This window comes from Petaurus breviceps, unplaced genomic scaffold, assembly GCF_028583685.1.
Source record: "Petaurus breviceps papuanus isolate PSGF00001 unplaced genomic scaffold, PetGlider_PUasm1.0 38, whole genome shotgun sequence".
Taxonomy (NCBI): Eukaryota; Metazoa; Chordata; class Mammalia; order Diprotodontia; family Petauridae; genus Petaurus; species Petaurus breviceps.
In genome coordinates this window covers 81,761,610-81,772,322 of record NW_027186304.1, presented here as the reverse complement: position 1 = coordinate 81,772,322, position 10,713 = coordinate 81,761,610, and the positions used below count along the sequence as shown (strand labels likewise).

Sequence of the window (10,713 nt, the reverse complement as noted above, 5' to 3'; positions counted from 1 at the left end):
GATAGATAGATAGATAGATAGATAGATAGATAGATAGATAGATAGATTAGATAGATAGATAGATAGATAGATAGATAGATAGATAGATAGATAGGTCTGAGAGTTACCTACATAGAAATATGATGAACTATAGGACCGTCTCTTTCTCCACAAATTCTGTTATTGGTCAGTTTGACCTTATTGACTAGTTCCTTCTTGGTGGGCACTAGGTCTATATAAAAGAAGTTTCTCTTGTTGAATCCTTTATTATTTTCAGGATGATATTATTAAAACAAATCAACAGATTCTTAGTTATGCAGCTAGCAGATGTCCTAGAATGTCACTCAGGTCAGAGAATCATGGATCCGAATGGTCCACCCCCCTCATTTTATAGATGAGAAAATTGCTACCCTGAAAGGTTTATGGTCACATGGTAATGGGTATCCTAGGCAGAATCTGATCCCAAGGTCCCTGACTCCAGATGCAACTCATTTTCACTCTACCACACTGCCTTATATTACTTTATATTATGCATCTCTGTTAGGCTTGTGGTTTGTTCTCTGAATTCTGTTTTTTTTTTTCCCTGTTCAAAGTGGTCTGTATATGGTTTCTGTGTCTGTCTATTTTCTGTCCATGTACCCTTCATTAGACTTCACCTTCTGAGTTCCTGGATTTTCTTTCATGCATATTTCTTAAGTGCTTGTTTGATTGAATTGGATCTCCGTGTTGGATAGTCCTGTTCTTTACCCTTTTCTCTCTGTGTCCCCTTTTACTTACCTTTTAAATAATGCACATACCCCTTCAGAGCCAATATCTGTTATGGTTCCCATCATACTAACTCCTCTTTTTTAAACAAAATTCTGATATTTTTCAGGCCTCCTAAAAGGGAGAAGTTGGATATGTGCAGTAAGGATAGGAAAGTATTAATTAGTACTCAAATCCTATTTTTCTTCTCTAATCTTTTTCCCGTTTGCCTCTTCTCCCACTGTAACCACCCTACTCCAGGGCCCCACCTCTTATGTCTTAGAGCACTTTACCTCTAACTGGTCTATGTGCTGCAATAATTCAGTTCAATGCACAGGTCAGAGACATTTCCATGGAGTTAATTCCCATCTCTTGCAGGTCATAGTGGTGAAGGTCATTTTCTAAGAGTGTTTCTAGGTTCTGTAAAATATAAACTACTGGCACTGGGCAAGTCACTTAATCTCCACAGTCTGGCTCTGACCACCTTCTTATATGACTTTCCTTCATGATTTCTGAATTCTGGCCAAACAGATTACTTGATGTCATTTGTTTCCGTGTCCCTTATTCCCAGTCTGTGCTCTGCGGTCTCTGTTATTGCTCCCTCTCCTCTCCTCCAGTTCCTAATCTTTCTCTATTGAAGTTCTTCCTGTCATTGAAAGTACAATTCAGGTATCATCACTGCCATGAAAACTTTTGGCCTGCCCTCCCGGTGAAAATCCTATCTCCTTCCTCAGTAATCTGCTTGGCAATGTTCTCAGTGTACTGTAGGTAGAACTGTGAATTGGACCAGCTATTCTAGAAAACAGTTTAGAGCTATACCCAGAAAGATACCAAAGTGTACCTTGACCCAGCTGTACAGATGTGAGGCCTATCAAAGACAGTACAGAAAGAAGAAGAAAAATGGATATGTACAAAAAATATTTATACCCCGTGTTTCCCTGATAATAAGACACTGTCTTATTATTTTTTTGGAAAGAAAAACACCAGAGGGCTTATTTTCAGGGGAGGGCTTATGTTGTCCTGCCTCAGCTCTCCTCCTCGGCACTGCTCTCAATGGCTGCAGCAAGCAAATCACTGGGGAAGAACAGGATGACGCGCTCACTGCTGCAGCTCTGATTGGATGCAGCTCGGAGCGCGGCATGCGTTTCACGGGGGGGAGGGGGACGGTGCATACAGAGGGTACCGTAATGTAGCGTGTAGCGCAGGGGATCACCTTCACTACAGTAGCAATCTCAATAGGGCTTATTTTCGGGGAGGGCTTATTTTAGAGGAATCTTACACAGTAAGGGGAGGGCTTATTTTTGGGATAGGTCTTATTATCAGGGAAACACGGTAGTAGTTTTTTCATGGTGGCCAAAATTTAGAAATTTGGGGGCTGTCCTATTGGGAAATGGCTAAACAAGTTATGGTAAATGAATATAATGAAATATTGTACCAAGGGAAATGATGAAATGGGAGATTTTGGAGAAAATTTGGAAAACCTTCAATGAAGTGATACAGGGCAAAGTGAGCAAAACTAGGATGATCTCTACATTAATAACAAATGTATAAAAAGAAAGTAATTTTGAAAGCTTTTAGAATTCTGATTAGTGCAATAAGAAACCAAGAACCAAACAAATGAACATGAAAGATGCTACTCACTTTCCTGACAATGAGGTGTTGAACATAAAATGCTGAAAGAAACATATTTTCGGACATGGTTTATTTGGGACTTTTTTATTCTTTTTGGAGGGCAGTTGGGGTTAAGTGACTTGCCCAAGGTCACACGGCTAGTAAGTGTTAATGTCTGAGGTCGGATTTGAGCTCAGGTCCTCCTGACTCCAAGGCTGGTACTCTATTTACTGCGCCACCTAGCTGATTTGGAACTTTATTTTGCCAGACTTTGTTAATTATATTTTGAGGGATATTTTCTAAATAAACTGTCCCATGAACTTTATTTCTCTTTGAATTTTTGCCAGCCCCCCCGTCTCCCAATGCCAACTCCACATTTTTCTTCTGTTAAGAGCAAATATTATGTTCCCATAGTAATTCTTTCCCACATTGCAGTTTTGATCAAACTGGCTGTCCAAAGCACAGGATCACACCCTTTTAATCTTCTTCTATCCTCTATCCCTTTACTCACTACTGACTACCTATCAGCTGTCTCTCCATGATCCATACCTCCACTGGACAGACACTCTTGCTTTCGTGAGGGATTTGATATTTACATTTTTTTAAATTCCGTAATAGGAATAGTTGGAAGTACAGATTAATTTAAAGTACTTGTTACTTGAAAATTTAAGGAGAAAAAGGAGTCATCAGGGGCAAAAAAAAAGTCATTAAACACAGAAGTTTTTAAAAGTACGAAAGAATATTCATTAAAAATTTAACCAAATGAATGACAACATAAGCTGCGTTTAAACCCCAACCCCCTTCTGCCTTTTGATGTGCTCTCTAAGGTGGAATTACTGTCACAGTCTGTCAGGTTTTCTACTTCTATTCAGTATCCTTTAGAAGTTAAACTGTGTGTGTTGGGGGATACTACTAAAAATTTCCCTAAACATCTATTGGCTTGTAAGTACCCCATAGGATTTCATTTAAAAGGTTATGAGGTGTAAGAGGTAGATGTAAGGCAATTCCTGCGACTCGACTTGAGTTTTACACAGTGAACTAAGAAGAACAGATGGTTTCTTAAGTGCCTCCATTTAATCAGTAGTTCAGGCTTTAAAAGCTGTTATGCTACTGCATCATTAATACTTTTCATCCATTTTTCATTTTCACATTACAAAGTTACCTATACCACTGTTTTCTGTCTTATTTATAGGAGGCTTGAAATGCATCAAAGTACTGAAGATCACACACCAACAACTGGTAGAACTGATCTGACTACTTATCTGAATCTTGGTGAGTTATCTATAACTTTATATTCAGTTTGCACTTACTTTTACAAATCTGCCTCCTTCCATGGATAATTTAAAGCTGGGAAATAAAAGTAGGAATGGTTCTAATTTGAGGCCAACAAATAGTTACTTTTCTCTTAATTTTTAATCAAACCTTAAGTACTTTTAGTTGATTTACAAGGCAGTAATTTATCGAAAGGAAATTTTTTATAGTCACTGATTATTACTTGCTTAAAATTATGTGTGCAGGTAAAGAAAATTCTTCTATATTGCTACTAATTGCTAGTATCATGGAATATGTGATATTTGATATAGTAACATCTTTAATAGAAGAATATTGAAGGTATTTTCAGTTGAGTGTAGGTTGTATACTTGTGTGATGTGAGTTACTTTTTCCCTGTCCAGTGGCAATTGCACATTTAAGTTGTTGCTGAAATGGGTTCTCTATGGTTCTGAAGACTTGCACAGTTGGTGTTTGTGCAGGACTGGGAGACTCATGGTTCCATGAGACAGTGATAAGCCTGTCTTAAGTCTGTTCGTGAGAAAAGATCATTCTTCTATAGACCAGTTGATTAGGGAATTCCTGTATTTTGTATGAGATTAAGAATACTAGTAGTTCATTTTAACAAGAAAAGTAGAGTTTTATTAAAGGACTAGAGCATTAAACAGACGTGTTAAGTAAACATTTCTTTCTTAAATTACTTTTAAAATATACAGCTGTTTATATTTACTATACTTGAAAAAGATCTCTTGGGATTTTGAAAAGCTGTGCCTTTTATCTTACCCCATGTGCTGTATAAAATACATTTCTAAAACATCTATGGTTTAAAAAATACTATATGTGTTCAATTAGTGCATGTTGCTTGGGTAATACTAACTGACATTTCTCTAGTACTTTTTAAAGTTTTAAAGGCACTTTACAGATACCATCTTAATGGAGGCTCCTAAGTATCTTCTGAGGTCAGCACTATAGGTATTGATAGTATCCCTGTCCTCAGTGAACTGGAGTAGATGTGACTGCTGGAAATAAATAATTTTTCTTGGAACTCTTTATGGTACTTAGAAAATTTCTGATTTATTATGGATTAAATCATGAATATCCATCCACCTTGAATATGATTTATTTAGTATTTTCTGAGTGGAGACATTTTATCTGAATATTTGAAAATGGTAACATCACACTAATTAACTATCTGAACATTTAATGAACAGTGAAACCATTGAAGAATTAAACTGGTAAAGAATCAAAGATGCATTTAAGAAATATTTAATAATCACTATATGTTTCATAAAGGATTTTAACTATCTTAATTTTATCTTGTTAATTTTTAGTTATATCATCATCTTGTTATTAGATTTTTTTTATATAGTTGAGAATCCTTTTGTGTTAAATTATTCTTTAGGATTAACTTCCTTCACTTTTCAACATTTTTTCCCTCCCTTTGATAAATAGTGTTTTGTTTTAATCCTTTCTTTTGAAGATTTCCTTTTTGATAGTTTTTGGAAGTTCTTAATAATCTGTTTTAAGTCCGCACACTTTTTAAAGCATGTAATAATGATTTGGCCAGATTTGAGGTGAAATTTTACAAGTCAGTAGTGGGATAGTTAATTGAATTGTGAGCAGAGGATCTGGTCATGGTAACTTAGTGATTAAAATAATAGCTCACCAGATTGAAGCCACCATTTTGTCTAGTCTCTGGGGTGGCATCTGTGCCCCAGTTTCAACTTGGGGCTAAACTTCATATTTATTCCAGTCTAAACTGTAAATGTGGCATAGCTAATTGGTCCAAAATTAGTGCATGAAGATTAGCCCCGGGCTTATCTTACTTAATTAAAAAAAAGTTGGTATAAAGACTTTCTGGCATTTCATTTGCTTAGAAAACAAAAGACCAGTTCTTGTTTTTTGCCTAATTTATTTAACTTAGATTTATAAGCTTACTGCTAATGAGGGTTTTTTTTAAATACTTTGTGTAATAAGGCACTTTTTTTTATTTGATGCTCAATAAGTGTGTTTGCTTTTTTAATTCAAGGATGTGATTACTGTTGAAAATAAAGAAAAAAAATTTAAAAAAGTAAAAAAAAGAATATATAAAGAAAAAATTACTTGTAGTACTTAGCAAATTGGAAAGTTCTTTTATTTTCATGCAAGGCAATCTGTCCTTACACTAATAATTTTACATTAAAATTTTTTTAAATTTATTTATTTTTAGTTTTAAACATTCACTTCCATAAGTTTAAAATTTTTCCTCCCTCCCTCTTTTCCTCCCTCTGCAAGATGGCATCCAGTCTGATAGAGACTCTACATATACATTCCTATTAAACATTCCTGTTTTCACATTAGTCATATTGTATAGAAGAATTTTAAGGAATGACATCAAATTTTTTTTCAGGAGAATGGCTTCGATAATGATAAGTAATGTAGGATTTTTAATATAGATTAGTTGAGAAAAAAAGCAGTAATATATACACACCATCCATTATTATTATACATAATGACTGGGAGTGGGAGGAAAGGGTGGTTTGTGCGATTTGAACCCAGACCACCTGGCTTCCAAGTTTCCCCTACACTTATATTGATGAGTGAGAGCCAAGTGTGTGAAAAGGTATACATTTGAAGTCTTATGTGCAACCCTTAGAAAAAAACTTGAGCTAAGCATATAGTCTTTAAATGCTAGCTTTTAAGTTGTTTAACTAGTCAAATATCTGTTGGTTATTCTTTCTTGGAGCAATGAGAGACTTGATAATAACTAGTAACAAATATTGAATAAATTTCAGCTGAATAGTTGTTACATAATGCTATAGGACCTGATAAAACTCTACCTGATAAAATTCCTTCTTTGGGAAAGTATAAATGGCATACTTAATGTCAGTGACAAAGGAAAGCATCCATATCTGTGGAATAATTACTCTTTTAAAATTGCAGTCCATCTTTTATACCCTAAATAACCACATATTTAAGACTGATGTTTAAAATACTTTTGTACTTTAATTCCATTCCTTATTTTCTTATAATGGTGTTGACAAAAGCACAGTGTATAAGTATACTTAACTGCATTATCTGTGGAAAATCTTTTTTATCTTTCTGTCTGTATATAATTTAGATTGATGACAGTGCTTTTGGTGCTAGACAAAGCAGAAAGGTTCAAAAACAGGACAGCTAAGTTTGAGAGTTATCAATAAGGATTATTCATTGTCATGACTACCTGCCCTGAGCCTCTCTTAGGAGACTCAGAGATATACTTGAATAACCTACTAGACCTGGCAGTAACACTGATGTACTTAGACAAGAGGTGTCAAACTGGAGGTAAAGGAGGGCAACCAGGTTAAAATGTAATTGGGACTGTTTAACAAAATGAATAAAAATACAGCAGAACATAGACAATGTTAATTTGTGGTTTTTCTAAGTCAGCATGCAGTCTGTAGGGTTCTCTGTTTGAGTTTACCTCTATTCTTCTATTAAAAGTTTCATTTCAGTTTTCTGTTCTTTTAATGGAAGATTATAGAAAGTTTAAAAAAAATTCAAATAAAGATCCTTAAACTTTCCTTCCTTCTGTCATAGAAGTGAACTTGATTCTTGAGCACTGTGCCAGCAGAGCATAAGCTCTGGAAGTTTCTCTCATGGTGAAATGGCTTTAAGTATGATTCCAACAATAGAAGAAAGAATGAGAGGCCAAGGAATTGTAGATTACACAGAAGCCTAATGTCAATCAGCAAACATTTTATTAGGTGCTTAACGTGTCAGGTGCACTATGTAAAGTGCTCTTGATGTAAGGAGAAAAAAGACAATCCCTCTGTCAAGAAGCTCACAGTCTAATGGGTGAGATAACCTGCAAACAGCTGTGGACAAATGAGCTATGTATAGAATAAATTGGAGAGAATCAGTGGGGGAAGGCACTAAAGATGGGATAAGGCTTCTTGTAGATGGGATTTTAGCTGGGACTTGAAGAAACACAGGTCAGCCAGGTGGCAGAGATTATTAAGAAAAGAAAGGAGTATTCTGAAATATTCCCTGAGTCTGGAAAAGAGTGTCTTATTTGAGGAACAGTAAGGAGGCCATTGTTACTGGATTGAAGAAGTAGATTGAGGGGGCCAGGTTATGAAAGGTTTTAGACCTGTGCTTTAGGAGTGTCATTTTGGCAATTGAGCATAAATTGTAGTAGGGAGAGACTTTAGGTAAGGAGACCAGTTGGCAGGTTATTTGAAATAGTCCAGAAGTGAGAACCTGTACCAAGGTGGTATTAGTGTCAGAAGAAAGAAAGAGGTGTGTAGGAGAGATGCTACATAGGCTAAATGGATAAAACCTGGCTGCAGATTAATTATGGGGAATTGAGGGTGAGCAATTGAGAATGATGTTTTGGTTGAGAGTCCAAGTGACTGGGAATATGATCATATCAACAGCATGAAGAAAGTTAAGAAGAGGGGAGGCTATGGGGCTAAAGATAACAGTTAAGATTTTGGAGTTTAGGATGTCTATTGAGGCATCCTGTTTGAGATGTTGAATACGCAGTTGGAGAGATGAGTCTGGAGTTCAGCAGCGACGTTAGACTGGATAAGTAGGTTTGAGAAACATCAGTATAAAGATGATATTCAGTCTATAGCATCTGATGAAATCACTAGTCTATAATTTTTTTTTCAAATGCTTTATTAACTTCTGGTTTACATCATTCATTTCCGTCAGATTTTGAGTTACAAATTTTCTTCCCGTTTTTCCCCTACCCACCACCCCAAAATAGCAGTCCCACAGGATATCCCCTCCTCCAATCTGTTCTCTCCCATATCTTCTTCCATACCCCTTTCGACTTTTCCAGTGGATCTCTATGCCCCAGTGCCCGTATATCTTATTTCCCAATTACATGTAAAATAGTATTACTAATAGTACATATATATGTGTGTATGTATATGTATATATATATTTGAGTATTTGATTTTAAAACTTTGAATTCCAGATTCATTCCCTTCCTCCCTTGTCACCCACCCTTACTGGGAAGATAAGCAGTTCAGTATAGGTTGTGCATGTGTAGCTAATGCAAAACAATAACATAGTAGATATATTGTAAAAGACTGACTATATTTCGCTCCCTCCTATCCCACCACCCACTTGTTCTATTTTCTATTTTGATCCTGTCCCTTTTCAAAGGTGGGTGCTTCCAACTTCCCTCCCCCCCCCAGCCTGCCCTCCCTTCCATCATCCCCCCTCTCATTTCCTTCCCCCCTACTCTCCTGGAGGGTGAGATACCCTATTTAGTGTGTATTTCATTCCCTCCCCAAGCCAAATTCAATGAGAATAAGGTTGACCCATTCCCTTTTGCCTTCCTATTCTTCCCCTCCATTGTAACCATTTTCCCTTGCTGCTTCTATATGAGATAGTTTACCCCATTCTGACTCTCCCCATCTCTTCTCATTATATTCCTCTCTCACCTCTTAATTTCACCTTTTAAGTATCATTCCTTCCTATTAAATTGGCACTGTGCCCTCTATGTATACCTGTAAACATATATACACACATTCACATATGTATTCATATGCCCATATACCCTCATATATAGACATATTTATATATATATTTCTATTCCCTTCAACTATTTTCATACTGAGAAAAGTTTCATCAGTTACAATTATTGTTTTTCCATGTAGAAATATTAATAGTTCACCTTTGATAAGTTCCTTATGATTTCTTTTCCCTGTTTACCTTCTCATGCTTCTCTTGCTTCTTGTATCTAAATGTCAGATTTTCTATTCAACTCTGGTGTTTTTCATCAAGAATGCTTGAAAGTCCTCTATTCCACTGAATGACCATATTTTCCCCTGAAACATGATACTCAGTTTTTCTGGGTAGGTGATTCTTGGTTTTAATCCCAGCTCCTTTGACCTCCAGAATATCATATTCCTAGCCCTTTGATCCATCAGTGTAGAAGCTGCCAGATCCTGGGTTATCTTGATTGTGTTTCCACAATATTCAAATTGTTTCTTCCTGGCTGCTTGTAATATTCTCTCCTTCATCTGGGAATTCCAGAACCTGGCTATAATATTCCTAGGAGTTTTCTTTTTGGGATCTTTTTCAGGAGGTGATCAGTGGATTCTTTCAACCCTTATTTTGCCCTCTGGTTCTAAAACAGGGCAGTTTTCCTTGAGAATTTCTTGGAGGATGATTTCTAGGTTTTTTCTTTGATCATGGCTTTCCGGTAGTCCAATAATTTTTAAATTATCTCTCCTGGATCTACTTTCCAGGTCAGTGGTTTTTCCCATGAGATATTTCACATTGCCTTCTATTCTTTCATTTGTTTGGATCTGTTTAACAGCATCTTGATTTCTCATAAAGTCACTAGCTTCCATTTGCTCCAGTCTAATTCTGAAGGAATGATTCTCCTCAGTGAGCTTTTGAGATTCTTTTTCCATCTGGCAAATTCAGCTTTTTAAGGCATTCTTCTCCTCATTGCCTTTTTGAGCCTCTTTTGCCATTTGAGTTAGTCTATTTTTTAAGGTGTTATTTTCCTCAGGCTGTTGACTCTCATTGCATAGTTTTCTTGCATCATTCTCATTTCTCTTCCTAATTTTTCCTCCACTTCTCTTATTTGCTTCTTAAGGTCCTCTGTGGCCTGTAACCAGCACATATTTTTCTTTGAAGCTTTTGGTGTAGGAGTTCTGACTTCACTGTCTTCCTCCTGTTCCATTTGATCCTTTTTGATCCCCAAAATAGGAGTGTAAAGTTGGGGTACTCTGTTTATTTTGTTTTCCTTGCCTGCTCATTTCACCACTCAGTTGCTTGATCCCTGGGCTTTTTGCCACAGTAGGACTCTGCCACCAGACAGGAGAGCTTTGTCCCAAATGCTGGGGTTTTCTCAGCTGCCAAAGGTATTAGTTGGGTGCCCTCTCTGAAGCCTCCACACGCTCTGGCAAGCTGGTCACACACCCCAGGACCTCTCCCTAGACCACAGTCCAGATCCAAGCAGGTTAAAACAAGAGCAATTACCCCTCAGACTGGTCGCTTGGTCCTCCTACGCTCTGTAGGCCAGGAGCTGAAGCTGCCACTTGGCTACATGGCTGCCTCAGCAGCTTGTCACCCCAGGGGCAAAAGCCAACGCACTCCCAACTACTGGGTCCCAAAGTCCAC

The 10,713-nt window shown here is 36.9% G+C and overlaps 1 protein-coding gene across 13 annotated transcripts in view; it reads left to right on the top strand.

Annotated features, from left to right (window-relative positions):
- The window catches only part of NCOA2 (nuclear receptor coactivator 2), a 450,248-nt gene that overhangs the window by 170,676 nt on the left and 268,859 nt on the right, over window positions 1-10,713 (top strand). For all 13 annotated transcript variants that reach the window (XM_069100096.1, XM_069100098.1, XM_069100100.1 and 10 more), the window contains one exon: window positions 3,527-3,606. The gene's annotated coding sequence lies outside the window, so the exon portion shown is untranslated. The remainder of the gene's footprint in view (window positions 1-3,526; window positions 3,607-10,713) is intronic.